This window comes from Myxocyprinus asiaticus, chromosome 25, assembly GCF_019703515.2.
Source record: "Myxocyprinus asiaticus isolate MX2 ecotype Aquarium Trade chromosome 25, UBuf_Myxa_2, whole genome shotgun sequence".
In the NCBI taxonomy this organism is placed as follows: domain Eukaryota; kingdom Metazoa; phylum Chordata; class Actinopteri; order Cypriniformes; family Catostomidae; genus Myxocyprinus; species Myxocyprinus asiaticus.
The window spans coordinates 12,164,451-12,190,096 of NC_059368.1; the positions used below are offsets into that span (position 1 = coordinate 12,164,451).

A 25,646-nucleotide genomic window follows, 5' to 3' on the forward strand; every position below is an offset into this window, starting at 1 on the left:
TTTTTTTTTTTTTTTTAGACAAGAGGTCAATGTATGACGTTTCAAATTTCTACTGGACATTAAGTCTTCTTGTAATCCGAGTCTGCCAGTTAGAGTTCACCAAACTGAAAAGTTCATCGCACAAGCGTTTTTGGTCTCCCATGTTTTCATCCATCAAGTTTCAAATAAAGAGAGAGAATAATCGAATGAGATGTGCCTGTCATTGTAAAGTATTGTAAAGTAAACTTCACTGGATTATTCAAAAATAAACATGACCACATCGATATTAAAATATAAACCATTTTATCATTGAATTGCCAGCAAAAATAACTAAATACAATATATATTTGTGTGTGTGTGTGTGTGTGTGTGTGTGCGTGTGTACAGGTTTAACCTCCGTTGTGGGGACCAAATGTCCCAACAAGGATAGTAAAACCTGAGATCACCTACATTGTGGGGATCCAGCCAGCGGTCCCCACAAGGGAAATGGCATATTAAATGATGTTTTTTTGAAAATGTAAAAATGCAAAAAGGTTTCTGTGAGGGTTAGGGGATAGAATCTATAGTTTGTACAGTATAAAAATCATTATGTCTATGGAGAGTCCTCATAAGTATAGCTAAACCTACATGTGTGTGTGTGTGTGTGTGTGTGTGTGTGTGTGTGTGTGTGTGTGTGTGTGTGTGTGTGTGTGTGTGAGATACTTTTATAGTAATACAAAATTACTCATAACTGACTGAGATTTTGGTAATCTCATTTGGGGTGACAGCATCAAATATGAATACATACAGTAAATTTATACTAAACACAATTAATAAAATAAATGAAATTTGATAAATCGACAGTATTGAACATACCGAGTACTGAATATTTATTTTGCTATAAAAACCTTTCAGTTGTTGTCAGATCTAGTTATTTCAATTCAACCTCAAGCTTCTGTGTTAAGAGCAGTTAAACAGTCTAGACCAGATACAGTTAGCCTGTTCTGGCTGACTTACTTGATCTAGGGCTCCAGAGGGATGTTCATTGAGGGGAACACTATGGCTGTGGTCCACTGGGTTCATGAGATGGGCGAGATCTCAAGAAGAGGGGGGCTACAGCGCCACACCCTGTCATGCAGAACCATCCCAACAGGGGGAGGCAGCGGAATATGGACACCCAGAGTAATCTGTGGATGAAGCAAATTATTGAATTAGACTTCTCAATAATGCTCACTGCAACAGCTATAAGACCCAAGCCAGTATAATATAAGAAGCAATAGCCAATAGGCATTAGTTACATCGCAACCATGAACAATGATTTGCTAATTTCTAGTCAGTTGCAGGTTGTTTTCGGGGGAGGGACATTCTTATTCTATAGAGCATTTGATTGGACAAAAATCTGTGTACTGCAGGCTGAGACATCAAAATTTCTGCTCCGTTTTCACAGAAGAGAAAGACTGTAAATTTTAAATGCATACATATGCTAAAAGTGCATTTTTTTTATGTTTAAGAGTACACCAGCATTTAGATGACCTCAAAGCACACAAACTAAAAAGCACAAATGGACTAAAAGCCAAACAAATATTTCATGGTATTTTAAAGGTTTAGCTGCAGGCTTGGGATTGATGTTTTTTTCATGCATCAATAATCAGAAAATGCATTGAACAGCACAATCACTCTATCAATGCACCTGAAGCAGCAACCGCTCCACATTAAACTGTAGGCTTACTATGATCTTCATTGAAGTGTTTATTAAATGCTCTCATGCGCTGGACAACTTGGGTCATGTTTTTTCTACTTCAACCTGTCTCTGTTGTTTTTCAAACGAGTTTCATCATGCAACACATTTTCACTGGGCTGTGAAGTGACAACACTGAGGGGGCTTCTCCATGCTCGCTGCACATATCAGAATAATCGATAATTAAATTGTCAATGATTTCCATTATCGATAATTATCGATTAGTTGTTGCAGCCCTAAATGGAACTCTTAAAGTAACTGATCTCAGAACAGTTTGAAAAGCACCTAATTTTCATCATACCTCCATAAACGGGAGAGCTACGAGGGCAAATGACACCGCACATGTCTCCAGTAAACTGCACATGCAACTCATTAAAAATGTATATATTTTTGTATATAAAGTGGTGGCGTAGTGGACTAAAGCACTGAACTGGTAAGCGAAAGGTTGTTGGTTCAATTCCCACAGCCACCACCATTGTGTCCTTGAGCAAGGCACTTAACTCCAGGTTGCTCCAGGGGGATTGTCCCTGTAATAAGGGCACTGTAAGTTGCTTTGGATAAAAGCGTCTGCCAAATGCATAAATGTAATGTAAATGTAATTCTTTACACTATTTTGTCGAAGCGCGATTCATTTGATTTTTAGCATTTTAAATTCATTAATGACCAACACTTATGATCCTCGATTCAAAAATCATATTTCAATGCATATAGATCGGCAGGATAAGTAATTGATGCATAGAGAAAACGAGCGAATCACTGCAACCCTTCTTATTTGCTGAATTATAGTTGTTATTGTTGATAATTATCATAAATAACACCTATAAAAAACAGTTTTAATAATAAATAATAATACTGAGCGTATATTAATCATGAAATTCATTGAATTCATTCATTTGCTCAACAAAATCACATACAGTAATGCCATTCTAAGGTTAGGAAGCAAACCTTTGGTAGCTTAATTTATAAAATTCATTGTGAGCAAAATGAGTTCATTACGACTGCCACTAGGGGGAGAAATACGACAGTTGTATGTGAAAAGGCGTCAGGGGTCGCACACAGGATGCGTCTGGTGGGCGACATGGCGTGTTCTAAATTTAGAAACAATTCTTTTCTACAAAGGTACGCACAACGAAGCCACTACTCGCCATCTGTCCGCAGCACCCAGCTACGACTCCAGAGGCAGCTGAAAATTCTGCAGTAACTCACATAGTTTTCCATTAAATTCGACCTACAGGTGCATCTCAATAAATTAGAATGTCGTGGAAAAGTTCATTTATTTCAGTAATTCAACTCAAATTGTGAAACTCGTGTATTAAATAAATTCAGTGCACACAGACTGAAGTAGTTTAAGTCTTTGGTTGTTTCAATTGTGATGATTTTGGCTCACATTTAACAAAAACCCACCAATTCACTATCTCAAAAAATTAGAATATGGTGACATGCCAATCAGCTAATCAACTCAAAACACCTGCAAACATTTCCTGAGCCTTCAAAATGGTCTCTCAGTTTGGTTCACTAGGCTACACAATCATGGGGAAGACTGCTGATCTGACAGTTGTCCAGAAGACAATCATTGACACCCTTCACAAGGAGGGTAAGCCACAAACATTCATTGCCAAAGAAGCTGGCTGTTCACAGAGTGCTGTATCCAAGCATGTTAACAGAAAGTTGAGTGGAAGGAAAAAGTGTGGAAGAAAAAGATGCACAACCAACCGAGAGAACCGCAGCCTTACGATTGTCAAGCAAAATGGATTCAAGAATTTGGGTGAACTTCACAAGGAATGGACTGAGGCTGGGGTCAAGGCATCAAGAGCCACCACACACAGACATGTCAAGGAATTTGGCTACAGTTGTCGTATTCCTCTTGTTAAGCCACTCCTGAACCACAGACAACGTCAGAGGCGTCTTACCTGGGCTAAGGAGAAGAAGAACTGGACTGTTGCCCAGTGTTCCAAAGTCCTCTTTTCAGATGAGAGCAAGTTTTGTATTTCATTTGGAAACCAAGGTCCTAGAGTCTGGAGGAAGGGTGGAGAAGCTCATAGCCCAAGTTGCTTGAAGTCCAGTGTTAAGTTTCCACAGTCTGTGATGATTTGGGGTGCAATGTCATCTGCTGGTGTTGGTCCATTGTGTTTTTGGAAAACCAAAGTCACTGCACCCGTTTACCAAGAAATTTTGGAGCACTTCATGCTTCCTTCTGCTGACCAGCTTTTTAAAGATGCTGATTTCATTTTCCATCAGGATTTGGCACCTGCCCACACTGCCAAAAGCACCAAAAGTTGGTTAAATGACCATGGTGTTGGTGTGCTTGACTGGCCAGCAAACTCACCAGAACTGAACCATATAGAGAATCTATGGGGTATTGTCAAGAGGAAAATGAGAAACAAGAGACCAAAAAATGCAGATGAGCTGAAGGCCACTGTCAAAGAAACCTGGGCTTCCATACCACCTCAGCAGTGCCACAAACTGATCACCTCCATGCCACGTCGAATTGAGGCAGTAATTAAAGCAAAAGGAGCCCCTACCAAGTATTGAGTACATATACAGTAAATGAACATACTTTCCAACAATTCACTAAAAATGTTTTTTTATTGGTCTACTGATATATTCTAATTTTTTGAGATAGTGAATTGGTGGGTTTTTGTTAAATGTGAGCCAAAATCATCACAATTGAAACAACCAAAGACTTAAACTACTTCAGTCTGTGTGCACTGAATTTATTTAATACACGAGTTTCACAATTTGAGTTGAATTACTGAAATAAATGAACTTTTCCACGACATTCTAATTTATTGAGATGCACCTGTATATCATTAAAAAAAGGACATAGATTATTTACTCTAGTTATCACTGAATTATATTTTTGTATATGTATCTTTCATATAGCCTAAACAATATATTTTCATTTACAAGTATGTCTTTGACAGCTTGAATGAAACCTATCCAAGGCGACAAAGAAATTGCATATTTAACATCTCCATTCCATTCAGTTTGCACAGATAAACCAGTTTCATACACTAACCTGCAAACCCATCGTCGTCACTTTGTTCATTCTTGAAGAAGTGCAAAAACCTTTGTAAATTTTGTGTGTATGGTGAATAGATTCACAACTTTGGACTGCCACCTGCACCGCATTGGTACGTCATTCTGTATTAAGTACAGTTAATATTATATCAACCCTTTGTGGTCTCCCAAAGCTATTACGCCAGACTACATTAAATGGAAGGCCAGCTGAGAGTGAATTGGAATGCACACAAATTAGGCATCTAGTTTAAATGTTGGCTAATGTTTTCTAAGTCCTCGTGGTGGCGTAGTGACTCGGCTCAATCCGGGTGGCGGAGGACGAATCTCAGTTGCCTCCGCGTCTGAGACAGTCAATCTGCACGTGACTTGTTGAGCGCGTTACCGCGGAGACATAGCGCTTGTGGAGGCTTCATGCTATTCTCCAAAGCATCCATGCACATCCCACCACACGCCCCACCGAGAGTGAGAACCACATAATAGTGACCATGAGGAGGTTATGCCATGTGACTCTACCCTCCCTAGCAACCGGGATTATCAATAATTAACGTATTGAAATTTTATGGCATTCCTATTTAGCTGTTAAACATCTACTTAGCATTTAGTGAAAATAAAGGGTGAGAATGTATAAAGTAAACAGGGAAGTTATGCAACATCAAACATACATGCAAGTCATGCATACAACATTCAAATCAATGTGACAATGTTTTACACATTGGAAGAGTGTGCTGAAAAATACATGGAGGCTTATGCATGCAAAATCAGTTTAGCATTGCCATAGCAACAGTAAGGTCTGTCACACTAGCACAACACAACTAGACACTGTATAAGCCACACATAAAAGGGATACCAGGCTTGGCAGAGTATATTTACAATAGCACTGTACCCGCTTCAATATATTGCTGCACATCAATGACATTAGTTACTATCACTGGAACAATACAGAGGACCTTGACAGCTAGAAAGTGGGTAAACATTTCCTGCCCATGCAAAGACAGCAGACGAATGCTGCTATGGCTTCCATCTTTATTACAATGTCTACAGCAATGGAAAAGAATTCCATTCAAGCAAAAACAAATATTTTAACCCATATTTTAAGATTTACACATTTCAATTTAAAAACAAAATTCCATAAATTTTTATTGTGTAATGTTTAACTAAATTAAATTATTAAAACTTAAAAGATTTAGTTTTTGTTGTTGTGTTCTTATTAAAAATTACTCAATTCAATTTGATGGAATTTTGTTATGAAATTGAAATGCATACATTTTTAAGTGTAAAAACACTGAATCTAAACCAGCTGGATGCAGTCAGTGATTTCAGCTTCAAGCTTCACTATGATAGGCCAACTAAATTTGTCTAGACAGTTGATCTGGCTGACTTACTTGATCTAGGGCTCCAGAGGGATACTCATTGAGAAGAACACTATATGGCTGTGATCCACTGAGTTTATGGGATAGGAACTGGAGGATGGAGAAGGGGTTACAGTACCATACCCTCCCTGTCATGCAGAACCACCCCACAGGGGGAGGCAGGAGGTAATGTATGCTCAATGCTACCTGTGGATCAATCAAGAGAGGAAAATTACACTAATGAAAGAAACTGAAAGGGCTGGGGGGAGCAATCAATCACAAAAAATGTGATCAAAATGGCAAAGTGAAGCATCTTGAAAGAGCTCAGATAAAGATTTAAGATGTAGTGAACTGCTTTTGACTGATTTCTAATGCTCTGCATTAGTGTTGTTAAAAGTACCGGTACTTCGGTACCAAGTCGATACTCAAATTAAAAAAAGATGTAACGATACAAGTGTTTCTGCAGTACCAGCAGTACTGAGCCCCAACTCAATCCAGTACCAGCACGCAGTATGACTTACACACGACTGTTCTAAAATGCTAATTTTGAGCGTGTGCTATGTTACTCCTTACAATGATATTGACAATTTATCAAATTAAAATTGTGACATGTTTATCTGCATATGAAGCTCTGAACACGTCATAATAAAAGCATGTTTCAAAATATAAGCTAGAGCCCTGAAATTGAAGACATTGTGACAGAAATGCATTACAACTGTATAGTGAAATGTAATATTTACTGTAATGATCATAAATAATAATAATAATAATAATAAAACAATATATCACAAGCAAGACTGCTGTTGAATAAAAGTTTGGCAATGACATGTTGAAAAGTTCTATTTTCACTTGTTAAAATTTTAAGAACGAATTGATTAGACACCATTTTGATGATGAAATTAAATTAAACTCTAAAACATGGAGTTCTTGAAAATAATAATGATGTACAATAACGATGAGCTCTCTAGTCGCTACACTGCATGCAACAACAAACCCAGCACGAGAGAGTCGTGAACAAATTACTCTTTTGAACAGGGTCTTTTTCATGAATCACCCGAAAAGAATTGAGGGTCTGAACTCAGGAGCTCAGGTTAGCAGTTTGAATCAGATTCACATCTGGGAGTGCAGACATTTCAAAATAAGAGTCCCAAGTGTATTTCGGGCTTCTTTATAATTAAAAGTCCCGTATTGTGTACCACCTTATTCTTCTTCTGGTAATTACTGATTGGGATTGGAGTAGCACAATAAACTGCATCTGGAATTTCTTTCAATTTGCACTCTTGTAGTCTCTGTGTCTGGGCCATCTGGTATCCTTAAAGAAAGACTAATATTTAAAACAATGCTTTAGAATTGGTGTCATAATGCAGTTTGTCCAGCAGAGCGCGCTCCGACTCCACTGTTTACAGAGCTGAGCTGATGGTGGTTCTGCAGACAGGGCGGAGTTAAGCGGTGCGGTGTTAAGCGGTGCAGAGTTAAGCGGTGCAGTGTTAAGTGGTGCAGTGTTAAGCGGTGTCTTCTCAGTAAGTTGCTAACTAGTTTGTGAAATACATACTGGAAAGTTAATAAACAATGACCCTATAATTTTCCCTTTTCAATATAACTAATATAAAGTTAACCCTTTCACTGAGAACCATGTCACTCATGTTTATCACATCTGTTTGCTGTGTTAGCCAGCTATAGTTTGTCAGTGCAGTCAGTAACGTAGCAGATTGAAAGGTAAACAGAGCATCTTTTTGCAGCTCAGCAGACAATGGTTCATTGTGTCTGTTGAGTGTTGATTTCACGCTATGTTGTTACCTAGTTGGTGAGATGCAATGCTGGAAAGTAAATAAACAACATCCATCTTTTGCTCTCCGTGACTACTTCTAGCTAACTAGCTAACTACTTAGCTACTTTCATACCTTGTCAGCTGAGTGGAAGCTAATGTGTAAACATGTATTCACCAAACTGTTTTGTTTAGGACTCACAGTTTGGTACACTCTTCAACCGAACAATTCAAGTCGTTGCATTTACAAAATGTAATATTTAAAATTTTCCCCAGAACTTGTTTAGCAGAATACGGTGTAACACTGCTGCCGCTGTTTTTCTCATCTCGGCAGGTGTAAATGCTTCTTCTTTTACAACCTGCAATTGACTGGCAGTATTAAAATAGTCAGCATTTGACTGATACTAAACAGTACTACTGATGTTTATTTAGCTATTTATTGTATTTTTACTTATTCTTTATTTTCTCAGTGTTCATTTCTAGAATTTATTGACAATGTATAATAATAATGTCAAATATTCTTTGATAAAAATATGTGTTTAAGAAAGCAGCCTTCTGAGTACCTTTGCATAGTCATATCGGTGCAAAATCAGTGAAAAATCCACATAGAAAAGGTCTGTTTTCATTCCAGCTCAAAAATTAACTCTATCGGCCACCATATGGGTAATCAGTTAATTTTCCCCCTCTAAAATCGGTATCGGTCTCAAAAATCCTATATCAGTTGTATATATATATATATATATATATATATATATATATATATATATATATATGGATATATATATAGGTATATATATATACATGAGATCTAGCTTTTGACACAGGATAATTGAGGGACTTGTACATAACTATTACACAAGGTGCAAACATTCATTGATGCTCAAGAAGGCAACACACTACTATATGCATACTATACTTTATGTAAATATCTGTAATGTAGATTCTAAAGGGCAGTACTAAATAAAAAAATATTTTATCTCTTATATTTGTATAAATTATGAAAGGGGTGCGAACATTTGAGACAAAAGGGAATGCAAACGTATCTTCTCAACAATATATTCTGTTTATTACACCTCCGATTAATGAGTTATCAGCTGTCTTCCTTTTCTTCGGATTTCTATCTTGTTTCTGAACAGCAATCTAAATCGAGCAATTCTGTGAAAATTACAAATATGACAAAGTTGTTTTTGTGTCATCTCCAGCTTTCTCTCTGATGCTCCGTATATACAACAGCATCTGAATTCACTCACTCATTTTGTTCACTCCTTGCCACCACCAGGTGTTTAGTATGCTAACATTTTCCTTTCACTAGATACCATGTCACTAAAAGTTTCATTTGAGTTAGCCTATTTTGACATGTTACATTTTGTTAGGTTGTACTTGATTCAGTTAGATGAATCGTTCATAATAAGACCAATAACATGCATTAATAAAATAAATAGGGTCAACAGACATACTGTCTATACTAATTTGTTCACTAATTACTTCCACTTACAAACAATAATAGACCTAAGTGACATCTGTAGATTGGTACTCATACATTTAGATACTTAAGTCTTATCTGATAAATGGTGAAGACTCTAAACACCATTTCACATCAGCAAACATCTGCATACAGATTGAAACTACTTTCAGAAAACACTCACAAAAAAATAAATCAAAACACTTCAAGAAGCGTAATGACTATGCTTTTATAAAATGTTCCTATGTGTACACTCTGTTGATGGAAGAAGAAATACATTGATTTGGCCTATGTGCAATAAGTAAAGTTTCTCACTAACTGAATGGTCATTACAGTCTAATAATAGCTTACTTCCTCATTGCTCATTGTTATAAGAACAAGAACTACTAGATTTACAAACCGAAACAATAAACCTTGAGATAAAATCAGTCATATTTTATTCGTTTAAAACAGTCACAGGCCAAAAGCTGGTAGGAGCCACAGCTATTCTCTTTGCACAGTTAAGACTGCAACGTTTGCAACAAATGTAAATTTGGACTTTGTTCGAATTTTCTATATGCATTTAAAATTAAATACAGGAAAAAGTTTTAAGTGTACAAGAAGTCTTTCTGTAGGGTGTCCTGATTTATTAGAAGGATAGTCATACACCGATCAGCCACAACATTAAAACCACCTGCCTAATATTGTGTAGGTCCCCCTCATGCCGCCAAAATAGCAGCAACCAGCATCTCAGAATAACATTCTGAGATGCTATTCTTCTCACCACAATTGTACAAAGAGTGGTTATCTGCGTTACCATAGACTTTGTCAGTTCAAACCAATCTGGCCATTCTCTGTTGACCTCTCTCATCAACAAGGCATTTCCGTCCACAGAACTGCCGCTCACTGGATGTTTTTTTTTTTTTTGGCACCATTCCGAGTAAATTCTAGAGACTGTTGTGCGTGAAAATCCCAGGAGATCAGCAGTTACAGAAATACTCAAACCAGCCCATTTGGCACCAACAATCATCCATACGATTATCTAATCAGCCAATCATGTGGCAGCAGTGCAGCGCAAACATCATGCAGATACAGGTCAGGAGCTTCATTTAATGTTCACATCAAACATCAGAACGAGGAAAAATGTGATCTCAGTGATTTGGACCATGATTGTTGGCGCCAGATGGGCTGGTTTGAGTTAGTGCCCGACCGATGTATCGGTCGGCCGATATTAGCCTTTCACTGATATATCGGTATCGGCATATATTTTACCGATATGCGCAGATATGAAAACCTTTTTTCAGAACATATAATGCAGAAAACTATGCTTTAGAATTGGTGTCATTATGTAGTTTGTCCAGCAGAGCGTGCTCTGACTCCACTGTTCACAGAGCTGACTCTGAACTGACGGTGGCTCTGCTGACAGGGCAGAGTTAAGTGATGCGGAGGTGAGCGCTGTCTTCGCGGTAAATTGCCAACTAGTTTGTGAAATACTTACTGGAAAGTTAATAAACAATGACCCCATCATTTTCCCTTTTCAATATAACTAATAAAACGTTAACCCTGTCCCTGACAATCATGTCTGTTTGCTGTTAGCCAGCTATAGTTTGTCAGTGCAGTAAGTAATGTAGCAGATTGAAAGGTAAACATCAGCGCATCTTTCTGCAGCTCATCAGACAACAGTGCAGTGGTAGATTGTGTCTGTTGAGTGTTGATTTCACGCTATGCTGTTACCTAGTTGGTGAGACACAATGCTGGTCCATCTTTTACTCTCCGTGACAACAAGCTTGTAGCTAACTAGCTAACCACATAGCTACTTTCATTGCTTGTCAACTGAGTGGAAGCTAATGTGTAAACATGTATTTAACAAACTGATTTGCTAAGGATTCACAGTTTGGTACCCCCTTCAACCGAACAATTCCAGTCGTTGCATTTATAAAATGTAATATTTAGAAGTCTGGTTTTCCACCGTTGAAAGTTTCCCCTGAACTTGTATAGCAGAATACGGTGCAACACCGCTGCTTTTCTCTTGTCTCGGCAGGTGCTTTTTGTTTTACAACCTGCCAATAACTGACTGGCAGTATTAAAATAGTCAGCATTTGACTGATACTAAACAGTAATACTGATATTTATTTAACTATTTATTTTATTTATTCTTTATTTTAATAGTCAGCATTTGACTGATACTAAACAGTAATGATGTTTATTTAGCTATTTATTTTATTTTTATATATTCTTTATTTTAATGGTCAGCATTTGACTGATACTAAACATACATTACTGATGTTTTTTAAGCTATTTATTGTATTTATTCTTTATTTTCTCAGTGTTCATTTCTAGAATTTGTTGACAATGTATAATAATAATGTCAAATATTCTTTGATAAAAATATTTAAGAAAGCAGCCTTCTGATTACCTTTGCATAGTCATATCGGTGCAAAATCGGTGAACAATCCACATAGAAATGGTCTGTTTTCATTCCAGCTCAAAAATTAACTTATTAAATATCGGCCACCATATCGATAATCGGCAAATTTTCCCCCTCTAAAATCAGTATCGTCTCAAAAATCCCATATCGGTCAGGCTCTAGTTTGAGTATTTCTGTAACTGCTGATCTCCTGGGATTTTTACGCACAACAGTCTCTAGAATGTACTCCGAATGGTGGCAAAAACAAAAAACATCCAGTGAGCGGCAGTTCTGCGAATAGAAACACCTTGTTGATGAGACAGGTCAACAGAGAATGGCCAGACTGGTCGAACTGACAAAGTCTACTGTAACTCAGATAACCGCTCTGTACAATTGTGGTGAGAAGAATAGCATCTCAGAATGCTATTCTGAGATGCGGGTTGGTGCGGTTTTGGTGGCACGATGGGAACCTACACAATATTAGGCAGGTGGTTTTAATGTTGTGGCTGATCGGTGTATGTAAAGAAGATATTAAGAAGGTGCTGAGTTTCAACCATATTTATCCAAGTCCTAAATCAGCTGCTAATTGCTGAAAAGTTCCCACAGTATCAGTCCCTTTAGATTTTGCGACCACAATAATTAATGCAAATTAAAACACTGCCCACATTATTTATGTTAGCTTGCAATTTTGTCTTTTTTCTGATTTTTTTTTTTCCAAATTAAAAGTAAACTTTTGGGAAAAATAAGCAATATCGGCTAATCAAGATCCATGACTGCCAAGACAATCAAATTTGTCAACAATACACTGCTTACATGTTGAACTATCCTGCTGTTGTATTGCATTATATTCCATTTGAAAGTGATCATCATAGTGGTCTACTCTGGAAGGCAAAACAACTGACATGATTACTCTGAAAGGAGCAGAGCATTATTGTCTCACCCTAAATGAAGACGTCACTGCCACTTTGAATCAGAATATGTAACATGACAAAACAAAATGACCTTGACAAAGCAGCATCAAATATTTATGTTTATATTTAAGATTTTTGTTGTAAATAAATAATAACACTTAACAGTAAGGTTCTCTTCATTAAAATTAATGCATTAGGTATCAAATCAAATCAAAATCACATTTACTGTCACACAGCCATAAACACAAGTGCAATGGTGTGTGAAATTCTTGGATGCAGTTCCGATCAACATAGCAGTCGTGATAGTGATGAGACATATACCAATTTACAATAACATCAAATTAACACAACACAATTTAAAGACTAATATACACATAATTACAACACAATATACAAATAACAACACACACTGTACAGTATACAATACGCACAATATAGATACACATTATTCAATAAAAATAAAAAATAAAGTATATATAGTAGTATATATAGAATGTACAGTAGGTTGTATTGTACTGTATTGACATTCAGGCTGTCAGTTGATAGTAAGTTGTTAAGAGAGAATATATATAATAATAATATAATTTATGACAGGAGCTAACAATGAGCAAAGTTTTTTTTTTTTACCACTTTTAATAATCATAGTTAATATTATTTTACAAATACAGTATTGTTCATTGTTAATGTTAGTTCATAATGAATTAGTGTTAATTTACAGGCCTACAACTTTATGTAAAAATTAGTATGTAGAAATTAACATTTACAGAGATTAATAAAAGTCATACAAGTACTGTTTATTGTTAGTTCACTATTGTGCTAATGAATACAACCGTCATCTAGTATTGCCATTTTGTGTATATTTTTATTAAAATTGCACATCTCTCTGCATTTTGTAAAAAAATAAAAAAAAAGATTTACTTGATAATTCCTGTTGATAGTTGTTGGGTGCATGAGGGTTTTTTTTAAATCACAGGTCCAAAGCAGGTCTCAAAAATGAAATGAGGATTGTGTTATCATAAACAACTAAAATTAATTCAACGTTAGACCATTGTTAGTTCACTTTGCTAGCCTTTGCATTGATGTCTTGAGCCTAATCGTTGCATGCTCACTGTATATTCACTTATTACAAACTAAAATATATATAGATAATTATACTCCTAATGTCCCTGAGACTGAAGTTACTAACACTAATGTTAATGAGAGTACTATTAACTTGGGCTGTCAATCGATTAAAATTTTCAATAAAATTTATGACATGACATGCCGATTAATCAAATTAATTGCATATACCATTATTTGCTGAGGAAGGCCCCGAAAAAAAAATATAATATCTATAATAAATATCTACAATAAATATATCATATGAATTGAAATTCAGTTTGAAATCAATTGCATTATTGTGGAAGATGAAAAAAACATTGATTAGACAATACAAAAGTGGCTTAAGAAAACAATATATTGTTTGTTTTATTCTCATATCACTGAACAAACCTACAGTTGGCAGTAATCTGTTTTGCATTGTGTTTGTCAATGTGTCCAGTTCTCACAGTATGTGTTATTCCGTTTCATCTGCGCTGTTTTTAATTGTCGCTCTATGTACATGTGCGTGCCTCTGATGGACACGTCTGGAGTATCTCACTGGTATCTAGCGTCCTAAACAACACATTTTTAGGACGCTGTGTCAAGCTAAAAGTAGTGGAAATTTTGAAAATCCCGTCACAAGATACCTGAATTCTGTTGTGCTTCGCCCACCTCCTAGTGAGCGTTCTTATTCTTTCTTATTCACCTATTGACACAGCTCACAAAAACAAATGTACTTCAAACTTGAATTGCTTATATGGTAGGAGAATCCATACTTTTATTATGGAATTTAGAAAAGCATCAGTGGGCATGACTAATTGCGTTAATTTTTGAACACATCAGTAGGCATGACTAATTGCATTAATGTTTTTATAAGTTATTTTTAAAATAATTAATCACACTAAATTAATGCATTAAATTGACAGCCCTAATAATGACATAATAATTATTAATGACATGATTATAAATAGCGGTTTTCTCTGCAGAACAACACAAAAATGGCACAAAAGGTAAAAATTGGTTTAATATATAAACCAATTTTTATTGATTTAAAAAAAAAAACAACTAGGCATATATTGTGATATATATCGTTGTCTTCATATAAAATTACTCATATTGGATGTAAGACTGGTCAGTCCCCCCCAGTTATGTCATATAATTTCTCACCTTGGCTCATTTCCATGGCTCTTTATTTTTATGACTATTTTCCTCAGATTTTTCATAGCATAAAGCTCAACCAGAAGACGGCAAAGCAAGGCTGTTTTAATGCAATTCTGAATCGAGAAACTTCTCACTGCAGGCACACGGAATGGGAATAACAGCTGCTTTTGCCAGTGTGTGCAATAAAAACAGCTGTAGTTGTGGGAAGTTTAAACCTCTGTGGCATCGAAGCACTGTCATCATTGGCATGATGTCACGCTGTGCACTTGTGGCATCAACTAAAAGAGTTGCTGATGCTTCGTGATAATATTTTTACCGGACATTGTGTGTGTGTGTGTGTGTGTGTGTGTGTGTGTGTGTGTGTGTATGTATATATATATATATATATATATATATATATATATATATATATATATATACACACACGCACGCACACACACACACACACACACACACACACACACACACAGGTGGGCAAAAGTTTGGAATAATGTACAGATTTTGCTCTTATGGAAAGAAATTGTTACTTTTATTCACCAAAGTGGCATTCAACTGATCACAATGTATAGTTAGGACATTAATAATGTGAAAAATTACTATTACAGTTAGAAAAAAATGTTTCAAAGAGTTATCATCAAAAAATCCTCCACGTGCAGCAATGACAGCTTTGCAGATCCTTGGCATTCTAGCTGTGTGTTTGTCCAGATACTCAGGTGACATTTCACCACACACTTCCTGTAGCACTTACCATAGATGTGGCTGACTTGTCAGGCACTTCTCACGCACCTTACAGTCTAGCTGATCCCACAAATGCTGAATGGGATTAAGATCCATAACACTCTTTTCCAATTATCTGTTGTCCAATGTCTGTGTTTCTTTGCCCACTTTTTGTTTTTTTGTTTCTAAAGTTGCTTTTCTTTGCAATTCTTCCCATAAGGCCTGCACCCCTGAGTCTTCTCTCTACTGTTGTACATGAAACTGGTGTTGAGTGGGTAGAATTCAATGAAGCTGTCAGCTGAGGACATGTGAGGTGTCTATTTCTCAAACTAGAGACTCTGATGTACTTATCCTCTTGTTTAGCTATACATATGGTCCTTCCACATCTCCTTCTGTCCGTGTTAGAGCCAGTTGTCCTTTGTCTTTGAAGACTGTAGTGTACACCTTTGTATGAAATCTTCAGTTTTTTGGCAATTTCAAGCATTGTATAGCCTTCGTTCCTCAAACAATGATTGACTGACAAGTTTCTAGAGAAAGCTGTTTATTTTTTGCCATTTTTGACCTAATATTGACCTTAAGACATGCCAGTCTATTGCAAAATCTGTACATTATTCCAAAATTTTGGCTGCCATGTGTATGTGTGTGTACACAGCACATTCATAAATTACTCAGACTTTTTTTCACATTTTGGTATGTTGATGCCTTATGCTAAAATCCTTATATATATATATATATATGTATATAACCCGTCGAGGCATGGACTCCACAAGACCTCTGAAGGTGTCCTGTGGTATCTGGCATCAAGATGTTAGCAGCAGATCCTTTAAGTCCACATGAATGCCAGGAACCAAGGTTTCCCAGCAGAACATTGCTCAGAGCATCACACTGCCTCCACTGTCATGCCTTCTTCCCCAGGTAAACGACGCACACGCACTCGGTCGTCCACATGATCTAAAAGAAAACGTGATTCATCAGACCAGGCCACCTTCTTCCATTGCTCCATGGTCCAGTTCTGACGCTCATGTGCCCATTGTAGGACTTTCGGCAGTGGACAGGGGTCAGCATGGGCACTCTGACCAGTCTGCGGCTACGCAGCCCTATACGCAGCAAGCTGCGATGCACTGTGTGTTCTGCCACCTTACTATCATGGCCAGCATGAAGTTTTTCTGCAATTTTTGCTACAGTAGCTCTTCTGTGGGATCGACCAGATGGGCTAGCCTTCGCTCCCCACACACATCAATGAGCCTTGGGCACCCATGACCCTGTCGCCAGTTCACCGGTGGTCCTTCCTTGGACCACTTTTGGTAGGTACTAACCACTGCATACCGGGAACACCCCACAATACCTGCCATTTTGGAGATGCTCTGACCTGGTCATCTAGCCATCACAATTTGACCCTTGTCAAAGTCGCTCATAGCCCTTTTCCACCGAAATTGCGATGGTTCTCATGCCAAGCCTGTGTTCCGCTGGTTCATGTTCAGGGCAATCTGGATCGTAAACCAGCCACGCTTTTCCACTGACCTGAGAGCCGAACGGTGACGTAACAGGGTTACTGTCTACGTGGTAGTTTCACGTGACTACCTCAAACATAAAGTCTAAATATCTTATATGCTGCTTCTCAGGTGAATGAATTTTCTTTTTAAGGATTTTTAGATATTTTCAAATATTTGTATTTTTAATATTATATTCAACATTCTCGGATAAAAAAAAAAAAGTATAGCTGCTAAAGTAAATGTACATTGTTTTAAAGGAGTTTTAAATATTTATATTGGAAAACAAGCCAAAACAAAAACAAATCAAAAACGTATTTTGTTGTAGTGCATAATGGGGCGAAGACTACCCTCTCTCACCTTTCTGTTCACTTCAATCCATCTTTAACTCACAAAAAAAAAAAAAAAAATCTCTCTCTTATTAATAAAGCTGCGTATTGGGGGCCTGGGTAGCTCAGCAACTATTGACACTGACTACCACCCCTGGAGTCCAGCCAGGTCTCCTAAGCAACCAAATTGGCCTGGTTGCTAGAGAGGGTAGAGTTACATGGGGTTACCTCCTCGTGGTCACGATTAGGGGTTCTCGCTCTCAATGGGGCTCGTGGCAAGTTGTGCGTGGATCGCGGAGAGTAGCATTAGCCTCCACATGCTGTGAGTCTCCGCGGTGTCATGCACAATGAGCCACGTGATAAGATGCACGGATTGACGGTCTCAGAAGTGGAGGCAACTGAGACTTGTCCTCCGCCACCCGGATTGAGGTGAATAACCGCGCCACCATGAGGACCTACTAAGTAGTGGGAATTGGGCATTCCAAATTGAGAGAAAAATAAAAATAAAAAAAGAAAGCTGCGTATTGTCAATTTTCTTCACGATAAGAAATGCACAGTGACACATATATTATGATTCAATAAGTCACGAGCCATCGTGTTATAATATAGCTGCATTAAGCGTGCGCGCTCAAGGGATGAGCGTCCCCGCGACAGAGTGTGCATCAGCCAGGTGCAGTTTCAATCTTTCCCCCTTAGATCGGGACATTCACGCAACTCATTGAAGAGGTGCTGACCACACAGAGAAATGCCCGTTTCGGAGATTGTAGTTATTTGGACCAATGATGTGATGTGCAATTTTGATGTCCAAACCCCTATATGGAGTAAAAATAAGGAAAATGTTTATAAAAAACACATTTATTGAATCTATTAATCTCTGTTTATCAAAAGATATGAACATGTAATGAGGGTTTTACAAAGTTTAAGAATTATTAGACAGTCACACAATGTCATACCGGATAACTGTCCGGACCTCATGGTGAAATGCAAAAAAGCTACAAAAAGTGTTAAAAATCTAATAAAACCTAAAATCTCTGCCACAGGCACAGACATATATATGTATGAGTGTTGCCAACAATATATTTAAATATTTAAAAAAATATGACATCCAGTTGATTGTTATGCTTTGGAGCATTCTGTCCTAAAACTGGCAGTCAGCCAATGTCATCCGGCATAACAAGCAATCTGGAGCAATTTTATGGGGCATTTTATTTTGACACATTACCAGACAGGATGTTTCACAATCAGGAAGACCCTGAAGGACCCCCAAACAATGGTGAAAGTATAGTAAGTCTCTCTTAAAATGTGTTTAATTTACCCTTTTCGCTCACTGGTACAATATGTAGTAAATCCTGTCATTTGGGATAACGCTAATAAAACATATTGTCAATTTTATGCAAATGTGCTTATTTAATATGAATTTACATACTTGGAAGTTGAAAGTCAAGGTTGCAGATTTCTATAGGTAGCCAAAATAACTGTCTGATTAACGTTCAAACTGAGTTTTGTCATACCGGATAGCAATTTTGTCATATAGGATAACAGTTGCACCAGCTGTGCGTAAGTTCTCACGTAAGTTAGGACGTAAAATTCGCACTAAGGGTTTAGTAACTACTAGTTCATTTGTAACTAAGTCAGTGCTTAATTTGGTTGCACCACCTGTTCTTAAGGCAAGTAGGTCATAAGCTCTCCGTAAAGTGATGCGTAGTCGCATAATATGACATTTACCTGTACTGATCCAATAAATAGCCTTCAAATTTGTACACAGAAATATTAAAAAGCCGTGCATTTCAGTTTGCAAATGTTTTTGTGTTTCCTTTAAAGATCTCCGGCTCCACTTATTCCACAACGAGTGTGCTTCTGTATTTTCTTATTTGGTATTTTTGTATAATTCCCTCATATTTTGCGATCACCTGAAGCTGTTTGGAAAGTTTAGAGAGCATCTGGACTGTGAGCTGTGTAATTCTTCCTCTCCTCAGACAGCACTGAGTACAGTGCTGCTCTCACACATCATCATTAGAGTTTCATATGTTCTTGTTACGTTAAATGAGATCAAACAACTATTCAACAACGATAATTTTGTCGAAAATTTTTTTATTGTCGATGTTGCCGATAACGTCAACTAATCGTTTCAGCCTTAGTGACGAAACATTATACCGCCCTCCGTCCCCTGACATATTTGGTTCCTGCATAGAGACAGCAAGCTTTTGGGGCCGGTGCGGAACCAGGTTTTCGGCCCTGGAACGGCCTTTTCTGTTTTGGAAATGCGCAGAACGGTTCGAGAATTCGCACCGGCCCAGGAACCTGCACCCGGACCATGTCGGTGGAAAAGGGCTATCAGATCCTTACGCTTGCCCATTTTTCCTGCTTCCATGAAATTCAAGAACTGACTGTTCACTTGCTGCCTAATATATCCCACCCCTTGACAGGTGCAATTGTAACGAGATAAGTTTTAGAATAACTTTTATAGATTTAGAATAACTTTTAAAATTCTAAAATAAAAAAAAAGGTTTAATTTCCTTTAATATATTAGATTATAATTAATACATTCAGGGGAAAATATTCCCTTAGAAGTTTCCCTTTTTTTATTTCTTATTTTACAAATGATTAAAATTCTATTATTTTCATTATATTGAACACATTGCACTGTAAATACTAAGTTATCCATTTATGATCTAAATTTCAATTCACTTTGGAACAAATCAATGTTCCAAAATTCTGGGACTAAAAGTTAAACTTAAGCACCACAAATTTCTTCTTTAAGAAGTAAACAGCTGATATATTTCAATATGAGAGAGCAGAAAGGGGTGTTAAAAATTGCAAGGTTAACAGCAGATACAGTGGCAGGCGTTCTTCGTGGAGAAACTGATGTTTCACGCACACTTTGCTTGTTACAACATCCTGTACTTCTGAACTTTAGGAGTAAGACTGTCCCTCCCACCTCTGCTATCTGTAAACACAACTCCCGAGGCAAGGGAAGCTCTTAGCAGATGCTGTTGCGTTACCCCTCGCTTAAAGCTCCATGAGTTTGTTCATCTCGTGCGGTTCTTGTGTGCTTTAAAAAATAACTCTGAGATATTGCTAAGCCCAGGCATGATCTGATAAGAATTAGGACACTGAGCCCTGGGTCCCCCTCACTCTCTCAATTCCTGCTGCACAGGGAGGGTGTCTGTTCAGCTGGCTTGAGCAAGCTTGCTTTCCTGTCCCTCTCACTCGTTCATTTGCTAGTTCACTCTGGCGTGCTCTCCCTACCCCCACACATTCTCAAAGGCTGCTGCACAAGCTTTTTTTTCTAGCGAGATGTAGGTCAGCTCTCTGACGACTGAGGCGGCACAGCTGAGCGCCCCTTTCCAAGCTGCGGCAGAGAGACACTCGCACCGACACGCAGGGAAAGAACTGTGTGTCGCACGATATCGCTGCCTTTTGATCACACTGACTACTGATTTGACACTGACTGAGTTGTGAAGAAATATAAGCAAAACATCAGAGACTGCCACTTTTAAAAGACGATACAGAGCAACCTAAGGCATATGAAATTGCTGAGCAGAAGTATCAACAACATGATGCATACTACTAACCCTAACCCTGTACTAAAAAACAATTCACAGTTAGCTGAATTTAACAAGATATCATCCTCTTATATAATAATAGCCTAAAGCAAGGACAATGTAATCAAACTGTGATTAATAACCAATAATCAAATAAATGATAACTTGTACAACAGACTGTTTACATAACTACTAAAATAGAATAATATACAAAGTCCATCAATTTATTTAAACTAAGTCTAATCGCACAGGTCTCTTCTTACTCTCTGAGCACATCTCCTAAGGAGATCTGTAAAGTCAGTATACACCCAATTTAGTCAAACAAAATTGTAAACACTAACAGAATGCAATTTGAAAACAAGAAAGCCCACATCTTCTCTCTTAACCGTGGCAGGTTCACTTTAGGGCCATGTTTACATGAATCTGCAGCTGTGCTGGAATGTACAGGGCTGACAGTGAGCTGTGAACTCAGACCATGCGCTTTGCATATTTGGGGTCTCCAAAAAGTTTTAAAGCATTTTCCAGTTGCAAAAAAAAAAAAAAAAAAAAACTAAGGCCAGTGGAATAAGAGCCAATGATAATTATAAAAAGTCTATTTGATACAACTTCGGAAAAGTAATAATAGCACTACTATTACTACTGCTACTACTGGGGAGGGGGGGTCTATTGTTAAAAAATAATATGAATACTCTTTATTAAAGTCGTCAAATTATTTAAAGGCCTGCAACCAACTCAAAACAACCCCTGTCTCTATGCATCACTGATTGAAGGATACTAAAGGGCTACTAAATCAGTGCATTTCAATTACAGGCCTGCAGACTTGCAGTCAAGCCACATGAGTTAGCTACACACTAACTATGTTTCCATCCAAAGGTTTTAAAAAAAATCAAAATGTTTACCAATATAGCTGATGGAAATGCAAATTATTGCTAAAATTTCACAAGCATCGACAAAATATTTTTCAGTTTTCCCGTATACTCTAGCGCATAAACTCTATGTCGATACTTCAAATGTCGAGAAAACTGGCATTAACGCAAAAATATAGTGTCACATGACAGAATTTACCCCAGTCGCTAGCCTGTGTTAATCATGACGACAAGGTTGAAAGCCAGTTTACTGTGCATGAAGCATTACTCGCACTGTTATGGATTAGTCTTGAAGGCATACCTGCACAGATCCGATGCTGCAAACACATCTGCGTCATGACACTTCCAAGAGTGCCAACACAAATATCTTGTATCATTCACCTGTCATCGCCAAGCGCACGGAGAACAAATGAATGGCCACTATTTGTGATTAATGTAATCGCGGTAGCCATCCGTTTAGTTGCTTTTCCACACCATTCAAAATAATAGACGGCAGTCATGGAAGTAGCCCACAATACAAAAAACATATCATTTCTGTGCACAAAGATATTTAAAATTAAACATAAATACACAATACTCTGAGAAAAGCTTCAGTGTGCTTTTTTGGAACACTAACATATAGCCCAATTCTATTAAATGATTGTTTAGCTTACTTTTGAAAAAAATGCCGGCATAATTCCCTGTATTAATTTAAATAAATTACCAAATGAAAAAAGCATTAAATAAAAAAATAATAAAAATAATTTAGATGACAATCAAGTTCAGTTGGTCGTTAAAAGTTGCTGGACAAATATGCAGGACATAATGCAGTTGTGATGGCGATGCTTTAGATGACTGTTCATAATAGCCTATTGAATATCAGTAATGATATTACACCGCATCATTTTTTCTTTAATAGCTGTGCACACAGCATATACACATCGATGTATGGTCCTTACACTAAGAACGAAAGTTTCCCCCACTACTTGGTGCAGGTTGCCAGCTTGAAAAGGGCAATGACGATCCGCTTAACCTGCAATATGCGCAACATCAGGACCAATTTAAATACTCTCCCCATTTTACAAAGACATCTGGGACGCGAACGTTACACAATTAGCGAGATACACACATTTCTGTATGGAAACGGCTCAAGTGCAGATTTATTTTACGATAAACCAAAACTTAAGCGACAAAGTGTTTTTAAGCATGACGTCATCACGCACACCATTTTCTTTTCTTTTCTTTTTTTTTTTTTTTTGATAAAAGGCCATTTGATTAGAAATAAGCAGAAGACGGCAAATTTCGCAAACATTTTTCTACGCATTTTCACTTTGTCGATAACAAAACGGAGCGAAAAGTGGGTGGAAACTAGGTTAATGTCAGACCTGAGAAGTCAGCATTCACCATGCTGAGTCCCGTTGTTATGACATGTGCTTGCTATTCAACTAATTCAATAGGAAAAATGACACATAGCACATCGCCACATGCATCCTATCCAGATTCATTTCTCACAATAATACGTGCAGAGATTTCATTGAATGAATGGCAGAGCTGATCAAATGCATTTTTGATCTCTTAAAAACAATTATCTGCAAATGCCACTTCTGATTCCACCTGATTCAACTGTTTGGTAAACTAAATCACGTTTTAGAGTATGTAGCATTCAGTTCTGCATATGGCTGTTCAAAGCAAGTATCCTCTGGCAGGATCGGCCGTGCCACATTATCTCCTCACTTAACATCAACAAACATCAACACAACATAAACGGATGCACCTGAGTTACCTGTTCAGTCTGTTTTCCTCTAGCAGATGCTCGCTGAACTTTAGGAAGTCTGGTGGATGGTGTTTGCTGGCTTATTCTGCCAGATGGAGCGATTAGTTATGCATTCAGTCAGATGCAAATATGTCTACCAGCCCAGCGCCCACGGCCGAGCTTGAATGTGAGATCTAAAGCGAAATAGCGCAGTTCATCTTATTCTGACAGACTAATTCCGTTAATGCGGTGCTGTTGTGGCCGTTGAATCTTCCAGTTGAATGCTAGCTAAGCTAACGAGGTTAGCGGGCTAAAATTAGGAGCTATTTTAAATCCAGTGCGCTGTTTATCTCCATGAAACTCCGTGTGTTTATCGTCGTAAATGCAGGCAGTTGACGCTAATGTAATTCTGTATTCCTTTACGGGCCTGCAGTGACGCTGTCATCCGATTCAAATGGTTATTTGTGTGTTTAATTCTAGCGTTGATCTCTGCCCACCGCCATTTTCATCCTCGAGCTCCACAAACAAACAGGAGGATCGCTCACGTCACGCAGAAGATGCGCGGCTGCGCTGATCTGTATGGCGTAGTCGAGGCGGTTGCGTGGCGACGCATGATTTGGAGATCGGCTTTGTTGCGCAGGTCTCCAAGTTTGCTTGGTTTGCGTAGTGCATGGACGTACGAAGACGGGGCCCATCATCGCTGTAGGGTAGAGAGCGCGGCGACTCGCAGGGGCCCATCAGGGTATCAGTACCGCCGTTGACTTCACTGTACTCTTCAGCTGGTCTTTCCTTCCCTGAAGGCCTTTACTCCAGGCCTACACTGTGTTTTAAGGCAGCTGTCATTTACAAGATGACAGTGTTTTTATTTGGGCTACCCACGACATTTCAGAGAAATGTCATTGTTTAACAGGGAGACAGTCTCCACCATTTTTTTAATATGGCTCTTTCTTAAAGGATTATTCCAGTACCTTTAATTAAAGAGTTAAGCTCAACAAGTTAATATCAATCGACAGCTTTTGTGGCATAATGTTGATTACCAGAAAAATTAATTTAGACTTTTCGTTCTTTTCTTTAAAATAAAGCAAAACTGTGGGTTACAGTGAGGCACTTACAATGAAAGTGAATGTCAGAATCTGTAAACATTATAATACTCACTGTTTCAAAATTGTAGCTACAAGATGTGAACAACATGCATGTTAACATGCTATTGGTGTGATAAAATTGCTTTAATAACATTTTCCGTGTAAAGTTATATCACATTTTACAACTTAATTGCTATGATAGCGCACCACCGTATACCAAAAACCTTTAAAACGGCCATAAAAACTACGTTTTACAGCTCAAATAATATACAAGTTTTAACAGAAGGATTAATGCAAGTGATTTTATAAAGATATAAGCTTCACATTTTTGCTTTTAAACCCTCCAAAAATTGACCCCATTCACTTTTATTGTAAGTGCCTCACTGTAATCTTTTTTTAAGGAAAAGAAGGGACGAGACAGTGTGTGTGTGTGTGTGTGTGTGTGTGTGTTTGGTAATCAGCATTATACCACAAATGCTGTCAGTTGAACTTAGCTTGTAATGAACGCAGAATATTCCTTTAATATTTTTATTATTAGAATTTTCTTTTTTTACTTTACATGTAACCTAATTTTTATTATTCAGAATTAACTTTAATTTGTGAATCATACACTGTATTTATTTTTTATTTTTTTGGGTCTTGAATGTACAAATATAAAACTGAAAATTTGTGTGTGTGGGCAGGTTTAAGGGGTTTACGAGGACTTTGTTTTAGGTTACAAACTGGTAATTACAAGGGTATTATGCTATAAATGTGGTTTACGAGGGCATTTCTAGTGTCCCCATAATTCAAATCGCTTAAAAAACATACTAAACGATGTTTTATTGAACATGTAAAAATGCAGAAAGTTTTTTGTGAGGGTTAGGTTTAGGGTTAGGGTTAAGGGATAGAATCTATAGTTTGTACAGTATAAAAATCATTATGTCTATGGAGAGTCCTCATAATGATAGCTGCACCAACATGTGTGTGTGTGTGTGAGAGAGAGAGAGAGAGATGGATGTCAAATTAAAAATACATTTTTATGTGACCAATTATATTATTAAATAATTAACTC

General features: G+C 37.5%; 1 protein-coding gene across 6 annotated transcripts in view; it reads right to left on the bottom strand.

Moving 5' to 3' along the window:
* Positions 1-24,023, bottom strand: part of LOC127415705 (nuclear receptor coactivator 1-like) — an 84,762-nt gene extending 60,739 nt beyond the window's left edge. For 4 of the 6 annotated variants that reach the window (XM_051654532.1, XM_051654530.1, XM_051654524.1 and 1 more), the window contains exons 1-3: positions 23,541-24,023; positions 6,100-6,273; positions 976-1,145 (exon numbers count right to left, since the gene is read on the bottom strand). The gene's annotated coding sequence lies outside the window, so the exon portion shown is untranslated. Of the gene's footprint in view, positions 1-975; positions 1,146-6,099; positions 6,274-23,540 lie in introns of those variants that run through there. The other 2 variants (XM_051654526.1, XM_051654528.1) reach the window with 2 other exon arrangements.
* Positions 24,024-25,646: the final 1,623 nt, after the last annotated feature.